Source organism: Nelumbo nucifera, chromosome 3 (assembly GCF_055504915.1).
Source record: "Nelumbo nucifera cultivar China Antique chromosome 3, China Antique-T2T, whole genome shotgun sequence".
NCBI lineage: Eukaryota > Viridiplantae > Streptophyta > Magnoliopsida > Proteales > Nelumbonaceae > Nelumbo > Nelumbo nucifera.
In genome coordinates, this window is record NC_142651.1 from 72,626,880 (window position 1) to 72,643,309 (window position 16,430).

A 16,430-nucleotide genomic window follows, 5' to 3' on the forward strand; every position below is an offset into this window, starting at 1 on the left:
TGGAGGCCATGAGAGCAGAGATGGACTCAATGAAGACCAATGGAGTCTGGACTCTAGTAGATCCTCCCTCTGGGGTAAAAGCAATCGGTTGCAAATGGATTTACAAGAGGAAGAAGGGCCCTGATGGTAAGGTTGAGACCTTCAAAGCTCGTCTGGTGGCGAAAGGGTACACTCAGAAAGAGGGCATCGATTATGAGAAAACCTTTTCGCCTATGGCCATGCTTAAATCCATTAGGATCCAGCTAGCTGTAGCAGCATACCATGATTATGAGATTTGGCAAATGGATGTCAAAAGTATATATACTATGGTTTCTACAATGTTTGCAAGAAGGTTTTAATTTCCGGGATCCATATACTAGAGAGTGCAACACTGTTCCTTGCAGCCGAGGGAGAGGTCCTCTCTTGTCGGGCAGTGTATGATCATTATGGGCTGAGAGGTTAAGTGTAAGACCATTGAGGATAATACCTGATGGGCTAATCTTGCATCTACCCACAGTCCCTAGGTGTTACAAGGTGGCTTGGCCCAGGGATCACTTAAGGTAAGTGTTGGGCCCATAGAGCCCATTCGATGGGTTTCAGGGGGTGCACTGTCTTTAACAGTGTATTTGGCCAGGCATTGTAACAAAGGTTGGGCCGAACCCATGTGGCTGATGTGTAGATCAATGCTTGGGTCCCACGCCATACAAGGAAGCCCATTTGGGCAGCAGTTAGGAAGGATAAGTGAGCACATAAGCTTAATGGGCTTTAAGCCCATTTCGAACTAGGCTATTTATTTAGTTAATAATGGGGCGAATTCTGAGATGGATTAGTAGATAGGATAGGGTCTTGACCCTATCCACTCAAAGAGTCCAGATCTGAATGTGATTCAGATTTAGAAACCTCCTAATGAGATTAGGAGAAAGCTAATCTAATCTGCAGATAAGATAAGGGTTTATCCTTATCACCTGAAGAGAAGGCTGATCCAAATATGATTTGGATAAGCAGCTCCTAATGAGATTTGGAGCTGATCTTTCTAGGTTAACAAAAGAAGGGGGCGGCAGCCTAAATCACACACGCATCAGATTTCCTTTAGTGCTGAAAACAAGAAGAGAGAATTCTGCACCCTACGAATACTCTTTTTGCCACCTCCCTGCTCTTGCCGCCCTGTTTGCCAGTTCAATCTCCAGTTGAGGGAGAAGTCCAGATTGGATCTTGACATCAGTTCTTTGAGAAATGATTGAAAGGAAGCTATGCTCATGTTCCATCTTGTTGACTCTTGCGAAGGACAGAGTTCTTGGAGAAGAACACTGCTGATTCTGCTCCATCATACACTGCGCCATCTTCAGTGGGAACAGTCTTTGGATCCTTCCTTGGGCGTGAACACCTCCATTGGGAGATACTACTTCTCCGTATCAGGTATAATTCTCTCCTACTCCTTTTGGTTCAGATCTGATTCAGTTTAAGGTTCAAGAATGATCCTTGAAAATATGATTTTCTAAATAGGGAATGTGATTCCCAATTGAAGGGAGAGAAAAATTTTTAAAATTCGCCCCCTTATTCCGCAATCTTTGGTCGTCCATGGGATGGATCTCTCATCCCTTCACCAACATACCCAGGTTTTGACTCCCGCTAAGGATCTCACTGATTGGTACATCAAAGACAACCCAATCCGACACCTAGTGCAGTATCATAATCGAGTCTAGGGGTCGGGTGTAACTTTCTAGTTTTGCCCATTAATCTCCAAAATCCAGGGTAATAATAGAAATCTGTTCCAGTTCAAATATTCAATTAATCCTACACTGTATGTGCCTAGGGTCTCACCCTGGCAGCTGAGACAGACCACCCCTACCGACTTGGTGGCACCACAGTGTCAGCCTTATCAGGATAGGTCTCCCCAGACCAACCCACTGGCTGTGAACATTCTAAACTAACACGAGTCTCATTAAGTGTCCAGTTTAAGGGTATTGCACAGAAACATACCAAGGGAACATGAATCAAATATGCACTTTTATTCATTTACAATAAACTCACAAAGTACACCATTCTGATTGAAGCTAAGGGCATACAAAACTGTCTAACTGCTTCCACTTGCACTGAGGTCCAATCAGGTACAAGCCGGAGTCCCTTGGTTTCCACGTGTTTCTCAAACACTTAGGTCCAATCAGGTACAATGGGTCTGCTACACTTTCCGCTGATGCTACCTTCTGAATCAGGACGCCCCCTCTACCAACAATCTCCCATAGTACATGGTACTTCTTCTCGATGTGCTTCGACTTCGAGTGGGCTCGTGGGTCCTTAGCCTGAGCAATGGCTCCATTGTTGTCACACAACAACGGGATGGGTGATGTGTTGGACGGAACTACTCCCAACTCGTGAACGAACTTCTTCATCCACACGACTTCTTTGGCAGCCTCACTTGCGGCAATGTACTCGGCCTCGGTTGTGGAGTCTGCAGTGGACGACCCCCTGTTTGCTGCTTTTCCAAAAAATAGCACACGATCCTATCATGAAAACATATCCATATGTAGACTTTCTATCATCTGGATCCAATTGGAAACCGGCATCTGTATACACTTGGATCTGTAGTCAGCTACCGTGAAATACTAGACAAAACCTTTTTGTCCTTCAAAGGTACTTAAGTATGTTTTTCACAGCAGTCCAGTGCTCCTGCCCTGGGTTGGCCTGAAATCTGCTTACTACACTCACTGCCTGAGCGATATTAGGACGAGTGCACAGCATTTCATACATGATGCTTCCTACGGCAGAGGCATAGGGAACGTCTTTCATGCCATCAATCTCCTTAGAAGTCTTGGGAGACATCTTCTTGGAGAGAGTGACTCCGTGCCTGAAAGGAACATTTCCTTTCTTGGAGTTTTCCATGCTGTATCTTTTGACTATTTTGTCAATGTAAGCAGATTGGGATAATCCTATTATCCGCTTCGATCTATCTCTATAGAGTCGAAGACCCAGAATATATGAGGTTTCTCCAAGACCTTTCATGGAGAATTGCTGTGAAAGCCATATTTTCACCGTAGTTAACATTCCTACATCATTCCCAATGAGTAGAATGTTGTCTACATACAAAACCAAGAAGGTAACCTTATCTCCACTGTACTTTCTGTAGACACAGGGTTCATCCGGTTTCTGCTTGAAGTCAAACGATTTGACAGCAGAGTCAAAATGGATGTTCCAACTTCTAGAAATTTGCTTAAGTCCATAAATGGATCTAGGTTTTCCTGACCTGTAGCAATGAAGCCTTGCGGCTGCTGCATATAGATATCTTCAGTAAGATCTCCATTCAGGAATGCAATTTTGACATCCATCTACCAAATCTCATAATCATGGTACGCTGCTATAGCTAGCAGGATCCTAATAGATTTAAGCATGGCCACAGGGGAAAAGGTTTCCTCATAAACGATGCTCTCTTTCTGAGTATTCCCTTTCGCCACCAGATGAGCTTTGAAGGTCTCAACCCGACCATCGGGGCCCTTCTTTCTCTTCTAAATCCATTTGCAGCCGATTGCTTTTACCCAGGAAGGTGGATCTACTAGAGTCCAGACTCCATTGGTCTCCATTGAGTCCATCTCTGCTCTCATGGCCTCCACCCACTTGTGGGAATCTATGTCTAACATAGCTTCCGCGTAAGTCACGGGATCCTCCTCACTAGTCATGGTTTCCACCAGGTAACTATCCTGGTCATAACCATAACGGACTGGTGGCCTGGATACCCGAGTAGATCTTCTAGGTTGGTCACTGAACTTGTGGGACATCTCCCACTGCTGCTGAGCGTTCCTCATCAAGAACAACTTCCTGATGATGGGTGTCCAGTATATAATCGGTTTCCAAGAATTGTGCATTTCGGTTGCAGAACACTTTTTTCTCACTTGGGTCATAGAATAGGTAACCTACAGAGCCTTTCGGGTAGCCTACAAATAGGCAACGACTGGTTTTGGATTCCAACTTGTCTGCACTTGTTCTTTTAACATGCGCTGGACAACCCCAAATCTTCAAGTGTCTGACACTTGGTTTCTTTCCGGTCCAAAGTTCATATAGAGTATTCGGAACCGATTTGGTTGGAACCCGATTCAGCACGTAAATCGCAGTCTCTAATGCATAACCCCGAAAGGATGTGGGTAACTCTGAGTTTATGAGAAGCGACCGGACCATATCCAATAAGGTCCTATTCCTCCTCTCTGAAACACCGTTAAGTTGTGGTGTAGCAGGAGGAGCTAATTGTGATACTTCCCATTGTCCTTTAGGTAGTCCTTGAATTCATCAGAGAGATACTCGCCACCTCGATCTGATCGAAGGGCTTTAATTTCTCTCCCTAATTGTTTCTCCACCTCTTGTCTGAACTCTTTGAACTTTTTAAAAGATTCAGACTTGTGTCTCATTACGTACACGTAACCATATCGTGAAAAATCATCTGTGAAGGTGATGAAATAAACATAAACATATTAGGTGAAGTGTGCCTGTACATCTTTCAAGCTTTCCATTAAATGGTCGTTTAGTCATCTTGCCTTGTAGGCAACACCGATGTGGCCAAGTCAGTAGTGCCATAGACACGTGGGATTTACTGTATCACGAACTCTTTTCTTGGGGATTTCAGCCGATGTAGTTTCGGTCATGTTAGTTTCTAGAGAAGGATGTAGAACATAGAGACCGTTCTCCAGTTCCCCGTATGCGATGAATCTGTTATTTCTTTTAATAGTAATCGTATTACTAAAGAAGACAAAATAACCATCTACACACAGTTTTGAGACAGAAATCAAAATTCTCCACGGTTCCTATGGCCACGGCTGCAACAGTTGCAGTAGTCCCCAAGTAGAGTGTGACTTCTCCTTCACTCAGCCTTTTACTTACCTTGAACCTCTGTAGTGAGTTACACGCATGAGTTGAAGCCCCAGAGTCAATACACCAGGACGTAGAAGCTACCAATAAATTGGTTTCTATAACACAAGTTCCAAAATTACCTTTCTTGGATTCCAAGTAGGCAGGGCAGTTCCTTTTCCAGTGGCCAGTCTTCTTGCAAAAATGACTGGCATCTGATGCCTTGTCCTTCCTCTGGTTCTTGGGTTTGGCCGCCTTCTTCTGGGGCTTTATCTATGCCTTCATTTTCTTGCTTGATTTTCCAGTTTCAACAAGCATGGCAACGGGCTCATCCTTTTTAATCAATTCTTCGGCCCTTTGCAACATATTGCTGAGCTCCAGCAAGCTGACGTTCAACTTGTTCATGTTGTAATTCATGATGAATGGATTATAGGATGGAGGCAGAGAGTTGAGAATAGCATCGATCTGTGTTACCACATCTGCGCGGTCATGAACTGTTTCAAGACCTTCTGCCGAGTAGAACGATTCTGCTCTTTGTACATTGTCTTGAGGCTGTCCAATACGTCCTTAGCATGTTCGATCTGATCGAACTACCTCTAAATTGGGTTGTCCAAGGAGGCACTGATATAGCAGCGGGCAAGGGAGTTTTTCTCCTCCCATTCTTGGTATTCTCTTCTTCGGGCCTCAGAAGCCTTATCTCCCAAACGATCCGGAGCAGGATTCTTGGCTACCTTATCCAATTTCTCAGAGGTTAAGACCAACATTAGGTTCCTGTACCAGTCAGCATAGTTTGAGCCCTTCAACTTGTTGTCATCAAGCAACTTTGCAAATTGTCCGCTTGCCATTTTCTGATAAAAGAGCAAACATCAGTCCACAACCTAATTTGATTCATGTTCATTTCATGGATATGGATTTTAATCTACGTTCCATTTCCATTTATTCATCTCTGAGATCTTCCCTCCTTTCTCAGTGACGTAGACTACGGGTTGTCTCTAGAAATGTGGGAAATCACATAGGGTGCATGAAACCAACTGTTTCAGCTGCATAACCCCACCACCTTTCTATGAAGGATCATATCCACTCATCAAATGAGTTTTCCCTTTGGCCTCTATCATACAAGGTTTAGAGCCATTTTCAGGTAAACCTTTCTATCCAGTGAGTGCTTACCCATCATATTCGTGAACGCCAAAGTACCGTGAGAGAGTTCCCATTTTCTGGTGAAGCCCCTCCCACATCAGTCTATGATGCCCCTATCATCTTATGAAACACTCAGACAAGCCCAACAGCAAATGGATAGCCCATTTTCTGGTGTGTTTCCTCATTACTGAAGGACCCATCCTCATGCTAATGATGGAAGGCCTTTAGAGAGTTCATCATATGAATCTCCTTATCACATGCACTCATATTAGCTGGAGGGAACAGTTAATTACGCCCTAGTTTGATCTAGGTCAAACCAAAGTGGCACCCACTGACTTTCATAAAGCCAGATTTCGGTGGGCCTAAATCGGCTAGGGTTTCGCACGTAACCTCTTGATGTGGTGTGTGGCCCACCACTGAGGAAGGTCATCCAATGACCATAAGGGACACCATGACAATGATGTGCATTCAGCCATGGTGTGCACAAGAGCCACTGTCGATTGAGCATGGGCCAAGCACTTATGGCCCATGTACGTAGCACATCACACATCCATACATCACAAGCAAGGATAAATTGATCCAATCAATTAATTATCTGTAAAGCCCATTTGAAGCCCATTTTGAATCCATAATATTAACCATTAATATTATCTAGGTATATGGGCTGAATTAGGGTTGAATGGTTCGGCCCGTATAGCTTTATGTGTTAAGTGGGCTTTTAGCAGTTTTAACTATTTAAAATTGGGCCTTTACTGGTTGGGTCGAATTAACTATTTGATTAATTATCAACCCTCAGACCCATTAGTGGGAAAATTAGGGCTGACTTTCAGCCTTGATTAAACCCTAGATTCGGTCCAAACAATTTGAACCAATCTTGGTTCGAATGGGTCTAGGGTTTGATCTTTAATTCAAGAAAATAATCTGAAATTAAATACTGATAATAGAAAAGCAATAATCAGTCAAACAGGGCTGTTCACACAATTCATCCTACAAAACAGATGTTAGATCACAGTTTGCAGTTTCACAAACTGCAAATCGCAGATTGCGATTCTCCCATCTGCGAAATCTCCTTCCTTGCGCCACCATCTTCGATCCAAAAAAAAAAAATAGAAATCCTAATTTCTATTAATAATTACATCAGATCGAATACCTATACAATCAGTCTAAAATAAAAAAAAAATAATTTAACAGACCAAATGTTATAAAATAATCCATAATCTGCAAAATCGCAGGTTCCCTGCGCAAATCAAGATTTCGATCTTCTCTTGTACAAACAGCCAATAAATCAAGAAAATCATAAAGAACAATTCTAAACAATAATCAGATTTATACAAAATTTAATTTCAGATTATTCACCCATAATTTTGGGAACAAATTTCCCAAAACCCATATTTGCGCAAATTGGGTAGAACGCCTTTTGCCCATTTGCGTAGGTTCAGATCTGAAACAAATTGGTTCAAGATTTGAACCATGGCTCTGATACCACTGAAGGGATGAGAGATCCATCGTATGGATGCCCAAATCTTGCAGAATAAAGGGGCGAATTTCAAAAATTTCTCTCCCTTCAACTAGGAATCGCATTCCCTATTTAGAAAATCATATTTTCAAGGATCAATCTTGAACCATAAACTGAACCGGATCTGATCCAAAAGGATTAGGAGAGGATTATACCTGATACGAAGAAATAGTATCTCCCAACGAAGGTGTTCACACCCAAGGAAGGATCCAAAGACTGCTCCCACTGAAGATGGCGCAGTGCAGGATGGAGCAGAATCAACAGTATTCTTCAGCAGTATTCTTCTCCAAGAATTCTGTCCTTCACAAGAAACAACAGAATGGCACGTGAGCACAGCTTCCTATCTATTCTTTCTCAAAGAACTGATCTCAAGATCGAATCTTGAGTTCTCCCACAACTGGAGATCGAACTGGATGTCTGGCGGCTGCAGGAAGGAGGCGGCAAGAAAGATCTTTGCAAGAATTGCAGAAATCTTTCTTTTGTGATTTCAGCTCTGAAGAGGATGTGAGTATCTCTTCTCTAAAGGCTGCCGCCCCCTCCTTATTCATAATTCCAAAGGATCAGCTCCTAATCCAATTAGGAGTTGCTGATCCAAATCTTATTTGGAACAAAACATCTCTTTAGGTGATAAGGATAAAGCCTTATCTTATCTGCAGATTGGATCAACCTTCTCCTAATCTTATTAGGAGGTTTCCAGATCCAAATCACATTTAGATCTGGACTCTCTGAGTGGATAGGGTTAAGGCCCTATCATAAAGAGATCTGGACTCTCTGAGTGGCACTGATGTGCCACCAAGTTGGTTAGAGTGGCTTGTGTCAGCTGCCAGGGTGAGACTTGAGGTGCATGCAGTGTGGGTTTTCTTAAAACCCTGAATCATACCAAAATTCTAGTATTGCCCTAGACCTTGGAGATAGATGGGCAAAACTGGAATGTTACACCTAACCCCTAGACTCGGTTATGATACTGCACTAGGTGTTAGATTGGGCTGTCTTTGATGTGCAAATCCGAGAGATCCTTAAAGGGGGTCAAAACCTGGGTATGTTGGGACAGTCTGAGAATTCATCTGAGTGGCTGATCATAGTGACAGGATCAGCCCCTTTGTCGGACAAAGTGAATGATCGAGGATGCAATATCTCTGATGGAAACCTAAACTGCCGGTAGTTGATTTCGACCGTTGAAATTTGTTTTTGCAAAATATATTTATATAGAGATATACATATAATGTATATATATTTATATTATGGTTTCAAAATGTTTTGCAAAAGGTTTTAATTCCCGGGATCCATGTGAGTAGAGAGTGCAACACTGTTCCTTGCAACCGAGGGAGAGGTCCTCTCTTGTCGGGCAGTGTTTGATCATTATGGGCTGAGAGGTTAAGTGTAAGACCATTGAGGGTAATACCTAATGGATTAATCTTTTATCTACCCACACTCTTTGGGTTTTCATAAGGTGGCTGGACCCAAGGACCATTTAGTGTAAATGTTGGGCCCATTAAGAGCCCATAGTGATGGACCCAGTGATTCACTGTCTCCTACAGTGAATTCTGCCAGGCCTTGTAACAAAGGCTAGGTTGAACCCATGTGGCTGATCTTATGATAGAGTCCAGATCCAAATAAGGATTTGGATCAAGCCTCCTAATTCTATTAGGAGTGGTGTTGTTTAAAGGTTAAAAGAAGGAGAGATGAAAATGCTCCAGATAACTCTGCTTTCAGCTCTCTCTCTTCTCCTCTTGCCACCCAAGAAACCCTAGTTTGATCTCTGAATTTGGGACTGATCATGATCAGTTCTCTCTATGAATTTTGCAAGAAAAATACAAAGAAAAATCATGCTCACCTCCCCAGTTCGATCCAAGGAGTTGGATTGCAGTTTTGCTGAAAACTGCATTGCTGAACTGGCTTCACTTCAAGCTGCGCCATCTTCAATGGAATCTGGTTTTGGGATTTGATTTGGGTGTGAATTACTACACCCTCCTTTTGGTTTCAAATCTGATCTAGTTTCAGTGCAAGATCGATCCTAGAAATTTTTCTAAAGCTGGGAATACAATTCCCATAAGTTTGAAAGAAAATTTTTGAAATTTCACCCAACCATCCAGCATGGTTTGTTCATCCATATGACGGATTCCACCTTCCTTCAAGGGACAATCCAGGCAGGTGTTCTTCGCAACCAGTATATGTAGCTTCATCATTTGTGTTAGCTTTGTATTGTGATTAGTTTATTGTACTGATGGTTTGTAATTTACCTTATTGCAGATGCCTTTTAATGTGGATCCCACCATTGTACTAGTTTTGCCGATCATCAGGCGGTTAGTTGATGAGTTGCAGTAAGCACAACCACCAATCAGGGCCAGGGAGCCGGTGAGATTCTTCTCAGTGACCCTGTGGGTGTTGGGGTCAGCGGAGATGTTGGCGACGACAATATTGCTCCAATTGCCATCGTGCAAGAAGTGGGAGTCTGCATAGATGTGTGGTATGAAACTCTTAGTGAGCCAGTGGGCCAACTTGGGGTTGCCCAGGAAGGTCGACCAGAGGACGTGGTACCCGAAGAACCTATAAAAGAGCTAGCGCAACCTGTCACAGATGAATAAGGACAGGCACCCACTGGTGCTGGTATCGAGGACAGTGTGCCCTAGCAACTTCCTCATTATGACAAGGGTGCAGGTGAGACTTCATTCCGGCAACCTAAGGTTAGGTCTCCGTCAGTACCTATGACCACTGAGGCTCTCTCACCATCAGGCCCAGTGACACTTGAACAAGAGTTGGCTTATGTGCATGGAGAACTTGAGCAGTACTACGCAGCCCATAAGGTGCACCACTGGGTTATTTGGCTATCGACCCTGTCGCCATTTAGTGCATCTCTGAGGGCGAAAAATATGTGGTATCTGACTTTGTGGCCAAGGCCACCTCACATGTCGGGCAACAAGGCTGGTTGCCTGATGCAAAACTCCCTGCAGTCTTCTTGGGTGCTTCCTTGAACACAATTGTAGGCATGATGAACTGCATCGTAAGCCAGCCCTTTGAGGAGCTATCATGGTTGGTGCTTGCCCACTGGTTGAAGATGTATGCTTCATTCTCATCCATGGGTTTCTGATTAGAGCAAATTGAGCAAAGGGTAATTCAGATAGCTCACATCTTCTGGAAAGCAGGGTACAAGGGGTTCTGACTATTGACTGCTGAGGCTACAAAGGAAATTCACCGCCGTAAAAGGGTTTCTGAGGCCAATTTTGAGAAGTTCCAAAAGAAATTAAATGCCCTGATCGATGAGTGCGCTCGACAAGAGAAATTGGTGTGGCAATACGAGGTGGAGGTGAAAGAACTTGTAGAGATTGCAGCTGACCGGGCAAAATTAGGCGAAATTACCCGTATGAGGGATGAGTGGTTCGGAGAGTGTTTGTAAAGAAAATACTTTTGTTGTGGAAATGAAAAAGATAATCCTCTTTTTTCTATTTGTATTTCCTCCTATCTGTGATTGTTAAACATTTAAGCTATGTTTGGTTTGAAGGAAAAAATAGGGAAAGGAAGGGAAATGTAAGGAAACCTATACAATGTTTGTAAAGGTTTCCCTTCCTTTCCCTACTTTTTCCTTCAAACCAAACACAAATTTAGTGTAATTACGAAAACCATACTAAGCGGGCAAAACTTTATCGCATACCAGAAAAATGAGATCCTAAAGACTTCTATGGTTTTCATGAAATCAGACGTGTCTTAAAGAGAAGTATAATGCCTAGAAATTTATCGCAAATTGTACCTAAATTTTCCAAATAACGGCGCTCGTGCCAATAGTGAGCCATTGTTCGACATTTCAACGCAAAAAGGCTAAAAACCGAGGTGACACGATAAGCATTACCACAGAAGCTCATGTCGGTTCTATGATTCAAATCGTTTGTGAGCACAATGGGCTATTCGGGCCTTTCGTGCACGAAGTTTCTCATTGATTGCAATGCGGTTGTTGCACTTTGAGTTTTGCAAGAGTGATTAAAGTTTTATCGCGTTAATAGGGGTGAAAGCTTGCATGATACCTCGTGAAGTTTTTGATGGAGGATGATTTGAGCCGACCTATGAAATGATGATAGGTGGCACTGATTCAGTGCGGACCACAACTCAACATCATAGCCTAATCGCGACTAAGTAACGAGCCTATAGAAAAACTCACTACGACATAGCTCGCTGTGAAGAGAGCTAGCTACAATATGAGCCCAAGATTCCCCGAGCTACCGAGAAGGGAATACTCCTGCTATTTCAGCTTGCTAGAGAAACCCGCCCGCTCCAGCCTTTAAACGGAAGAATCACTCTAGTGACCGACCTTAACAAAGGGAACCCCAAAGTATTCCCAAGCTCACTACAAAGTAGCTCGCGAGCAAGCGGCGCAGACGTTTCTCAGGAAGCATCTATCTAACAAATCGTATCGATCAGTCTGCGCCACGTCCCTTAACTGACAGTGCAGTCCCTGCCCTTTCAACAGGGACTGTACCCACGTCTCTCAGTAGGCAGAAGTGTGCCTGCCCCTTTAAGACGTGTAACTCATCTGAGCAAGTGGTACAATGTAATGATCACCTGCGTAGCCCTGGCAGGTAACGGCTGCGGCAAGGACCCAGTGGCGATTACACCCGATTTGACAGTAACTCTCCTATAAAAGCCTCCGAGGCAAAGGAGAAGCTCTCTCTCTCAGATTTTTTGAAGACTTCCGCATTCTCATATCCTCAACATGAGTCTTTACTTGCTCGCAAGCTCATCTCTCAAGCATAGTGATAAAGTGCGACCTACACTCTTAGCTTCCGCACTCTCTTTTTTCTCTCTCCCCAACGTTCTAACTTAAGCTTCGGAGTATTCCCACCGGGTGTATCCCTAGGAATCCTTCTTTCCATCTTCTCAGGTGCCGTCCATTGCCAACAAGGAGCCAGCCAGCAGCCAGCTAGGAGTGCCCGGATCGTGCAGCATCATTTGGCGCCGTCTGTGGGAAACGCTTCTAAAAGCCTTCCTCCAAGATTTTACAGCACTTCTCTTTCAAAAAACTTAGCATCCTTCATGGCTTCTTCCAGCAATACTAGACGTGGCAATAGCCAAAACGCTAGTGGGGAGCAGCTCCAGCTTCCTATTGTCTGCATTAGACAGTTTACCGTCCCCCTCACAACGGACGGAGTCCCCAGTCTGAATGTGCCTCTTACAGTGGCACCTGCCATTACTCTGCTCCCTTCTATTGTAGGAGCGATCCCTATTGAACCCTCAGTTGCGCCACCAGCGACCAACCCGAACCAACTAGAGGACTTGGTGCAATGCATGCGGGCCATGCAGGCTCAAATGCAGCAGTTCCAATAGTTTCAACTTTACCAACAACAAGTGTTGCACCAGGTCTCCCAGTACTAGTACCAACAATAGTTTTCCTCTCTGCCTCAGGCCCAGGTGTCGCTTCCGCCTCGGCACCCACCCGCGAAGCAGGCCAAACCAACTCATCGGAGTGAGCGGCCTCGTCGGGAAGAAGCCTCCCAGGTCCAAGATCCAACCAAGAGCCGCGCCTCTTCCCGTGGCAAGAAAGGGAGGCCGGCTGCTCTCTCGGCACCTGCCTCATAGCCTACGGGCGGGTCAGGGGCTTCTCACCCAACAAGGCCTTGTCCCCACAACCTCCGTAGTTCGAGCTCCCGTTGGCGGACAACCCGTTCGAGGTCCTAGCAGCAGGATAGACCCCTTCGGTCTAGAGCCATCACCAGCAGTTCGAGCCTATCGAGCTCAGCAACACCGAGGCATCGAGCACCAACGCCGAACCAACAAAGCAGCAGCGAAGGCGCCGGCGAGCTCGCCGAACCGCTTCTAGAGCCTCTCCCGAGCTCAAAGGAAAGGAGGAGGTGTGCTCAGCTGAAGTGAAAGCTACCCCCCTCCTCTCGGTTCCTTCCCCGTTATCTCCAGAACTCCTTGTCGTTCCCATGCCAATGGATTTCAACCTTCCTCCTCTAGACAAGTATGATGGGTCTTTTGATCCAAATGACCATGTGGACGCCTTCCAGTCCCAGATTCACCTGGCACGGGCTAGCGAGTCCTGCATGTGCGTGGCCTTTTCCACTACTTTCAAAGGAGTGGCCCACACCTGGTACCGGAACCTCGCGCCAGGGTCGATAAGAAGTTGGGCGCAGTTCGTGCAGGTCTTCACCTCCCACTTCGTCACCAGCAAGAGATGCCCGCGAACTCAGGAAAACCTCCTCATCATAGTGCAAAAGGAAGGGGAGTCCATCCGGAGCTACATCAAGCGGTTCAATGATGCTTGCTTGTAGATACCCAACCTGGATCCCGCGGTATGCCTCACAGCAGCTAAGCATGGTATCACCCATAAGGAGTTCAAGTGGCACGTAGTTGTCAACCAACCTAAAACCATGACTGAGTTCCTTAAGCTCGCGGATAGGTTTATTGGGACTGAGGAAGAGATCAACCATATGGGCGAACAGGCCCCAGAAAAAAGAAAAAGGGAACCAGAACCCCCATCTCAAGGCAACAGCAGGAAGAAGAAGGACATAGCTCGGGGGGCGAGGCCAGTCCAGCCCTCCCAAGCCCCAGCAGCAAAAAGATATTACACGCCCCTCAATACAAAACGGGCCGAGCATGGCGATCAAGGACGCTCCGTATGTGAAGTGGCCACGGTCATAGTACCGATAGTTGTAAAAACCTTTACGATGAGATAGAAGAGCTCATCCGTCGTAGATATTTATGAAATTCTGTACAAATTAATAACAGTAATAATAAAAATAAAGCAGGTCGACAGGGTGAGCAAGGCAGAGACGCCCCCGAGTCCAGCCGACAAGCGGAGCAACTGCAGAAGCAGCCCCCCGAAGAGAGACCAGTTCGGGGAATCATCCACATCATAGTCGAAGGATCGATTGTGGCAGGTTGCACTTCAGCAGCAACTCGCGCGTCAGCCCATGAATCCAGTAGGGAAGAGCAGAACCCTCCAAAATGGCCAAGGACAGAAGACCCCATCTTTTTTCACAGAGGATGTTGCGCGTGGGGTCCACTACCCTCATGACGACGCCCTCATCATAAAGATGAAGGTCAACGACTTCGAAGTCAAGCGAGTCCTCGTTGATTCAGGCAGTTCGGCGGATATCCTCTTTAAAGCGGCCTTCGACAAACTCCAGCTCTGGGAGAGCGACCTAAAGCCCACAAACACTCCTTTGGTTGGCTTCAGCAGAGAGGAAGTTTGGCCCCTAGGAAGAGTAACGGTACCTGTGGAAGTCGGCACCTAGCCTAGCATTGTAAGGCTCAGCCACGACTTCTTAGTGGTTGTGACCCCCTCCCCATACAACGCCATAGTAGGCCGACCGATTACCCATGCCTTACGGGCTTTGGTGTCCACCTACTACTTGGCCATGAAGTTCCCCACAGACTTCGGTATCGGGGTAGCGCAGGGTGACCAGCTTGAGTCCCACAAGTGCTATGTCGCCGCCCTCAAGGGAAAATCCAAGGTGGCCGACGACCTCAAGCTAGAGCGACCTGCGGAGTAGGGCGAGGAACGAGCTGCGCCCACAGAAGAGACTGTCTCCATTCCGACCTCGGCAGAGGACCCTACCCGAACGCTTCAGATCGGCATGTCCATCGAGGAGCCCTGCGGTCCAAACTAGTACGTTTTTTACTTAAGAAATTAGATTTTTTTGCTTGGTTTGCAGCAGAAATGCCTGGTATAGACCCCGACATTATAACTCATAAGCTTAATACTGATCCTGTAGTTAGGCCCGTTAAGCAAAAGAAACGCAACCTACCCCCAGAGAGGTGGAGGGCAGTCGACGAGGAGGTCGGGAAGCTCCTCGCAGCCGATTTTATCAGGGAAGTCCATTACTTGAGCTGGGTGGCCAACCCCGCTCTGGTGAAAAAGGCTAACGGTAAATGGTGCATCTGTGTCGACTACACCGACCTGAACCGAGATTGCCCAAAGGACTACTTCCCACTCCCCAGGATCGACCGCCTAGTGGACGCGACCTTGGGGCACGAGTTGCTGAGCTTTCTAGACGCCTACTCGGGCTATAATCAAGTCAGGATGGACCTAGCAGACGAGGAGAAAACTACTTTCATAACCGAGCTCGGGTTAAAAAATGTCGGGGCAACCTTCCAAGGACTTGTAAATAAATTGTTCGAGCCATTAATTGGCCAAAAGGTGGAACGTTATGTAGACGGCATGGTCGTTAAAACCCAGCTTTCTTGTGATTTAATACAAGACTTGAACTTGGTTTTTGAAATTCTGCGTAAATTCAATATGAAGTTGAACCCGAACAAGTGTGTTTTTGGAGTCGCTTCGGGTAAGTTCTTAGGGTATATTGTGAACCGGTGCGGCATTGAGGCCAACCCGGACAAGATAAAGGCTATCTTAGATCTGAGACCACCTCGGAAAGTGTAGGAGGTTCAGAGGTCGAATGGTAGGATAGCCGCTCTGAGCCGCTTCATGTCCAAATTGGCAGACCGCTGCCTGCCTTTCTTCAAGGCAATGAAAAGCAAAGGGTTCGAATAGACCCAAGATTGTCAGCTCGCGTTTGACGAGCTGAAAAGGTACCTCGCTAGTATTCCAGTTTTAACCCGGCCCGAAGAGGGCGACGTTTTAGAGTTGTACCTCTCGGCCAGTGACAAAATGGTCAGCTCGGTACTAATAAAGGAAGTAGATTGGGTCTAACGGCCTATCTACTACGTTAGTAAAGTGTTGCAGGGAGTAGAGACAAGATATCCGGAGATAGAAAAGTTGGCCTACACCATCATCAACCCGCTGCTGACCTAAAATACCTCACCAACCCGTGGCCTTTTGCACAATGGGGGATTGACATACTTGGGCCGTTCCCACCAACGACAGGCCAGAGGAAGTTCCTAGTGGTAGTAGTGGATTATTTCACCAAGTGGGTAGAAGTTGAACCTGTTGTAACAATTACAGCCCAAAACGTCCAGAACTTCTTCTAGAAGAACATAGTGTGCCGCTTTGGTTTACCTCGGGTGCTAATCTCTGACA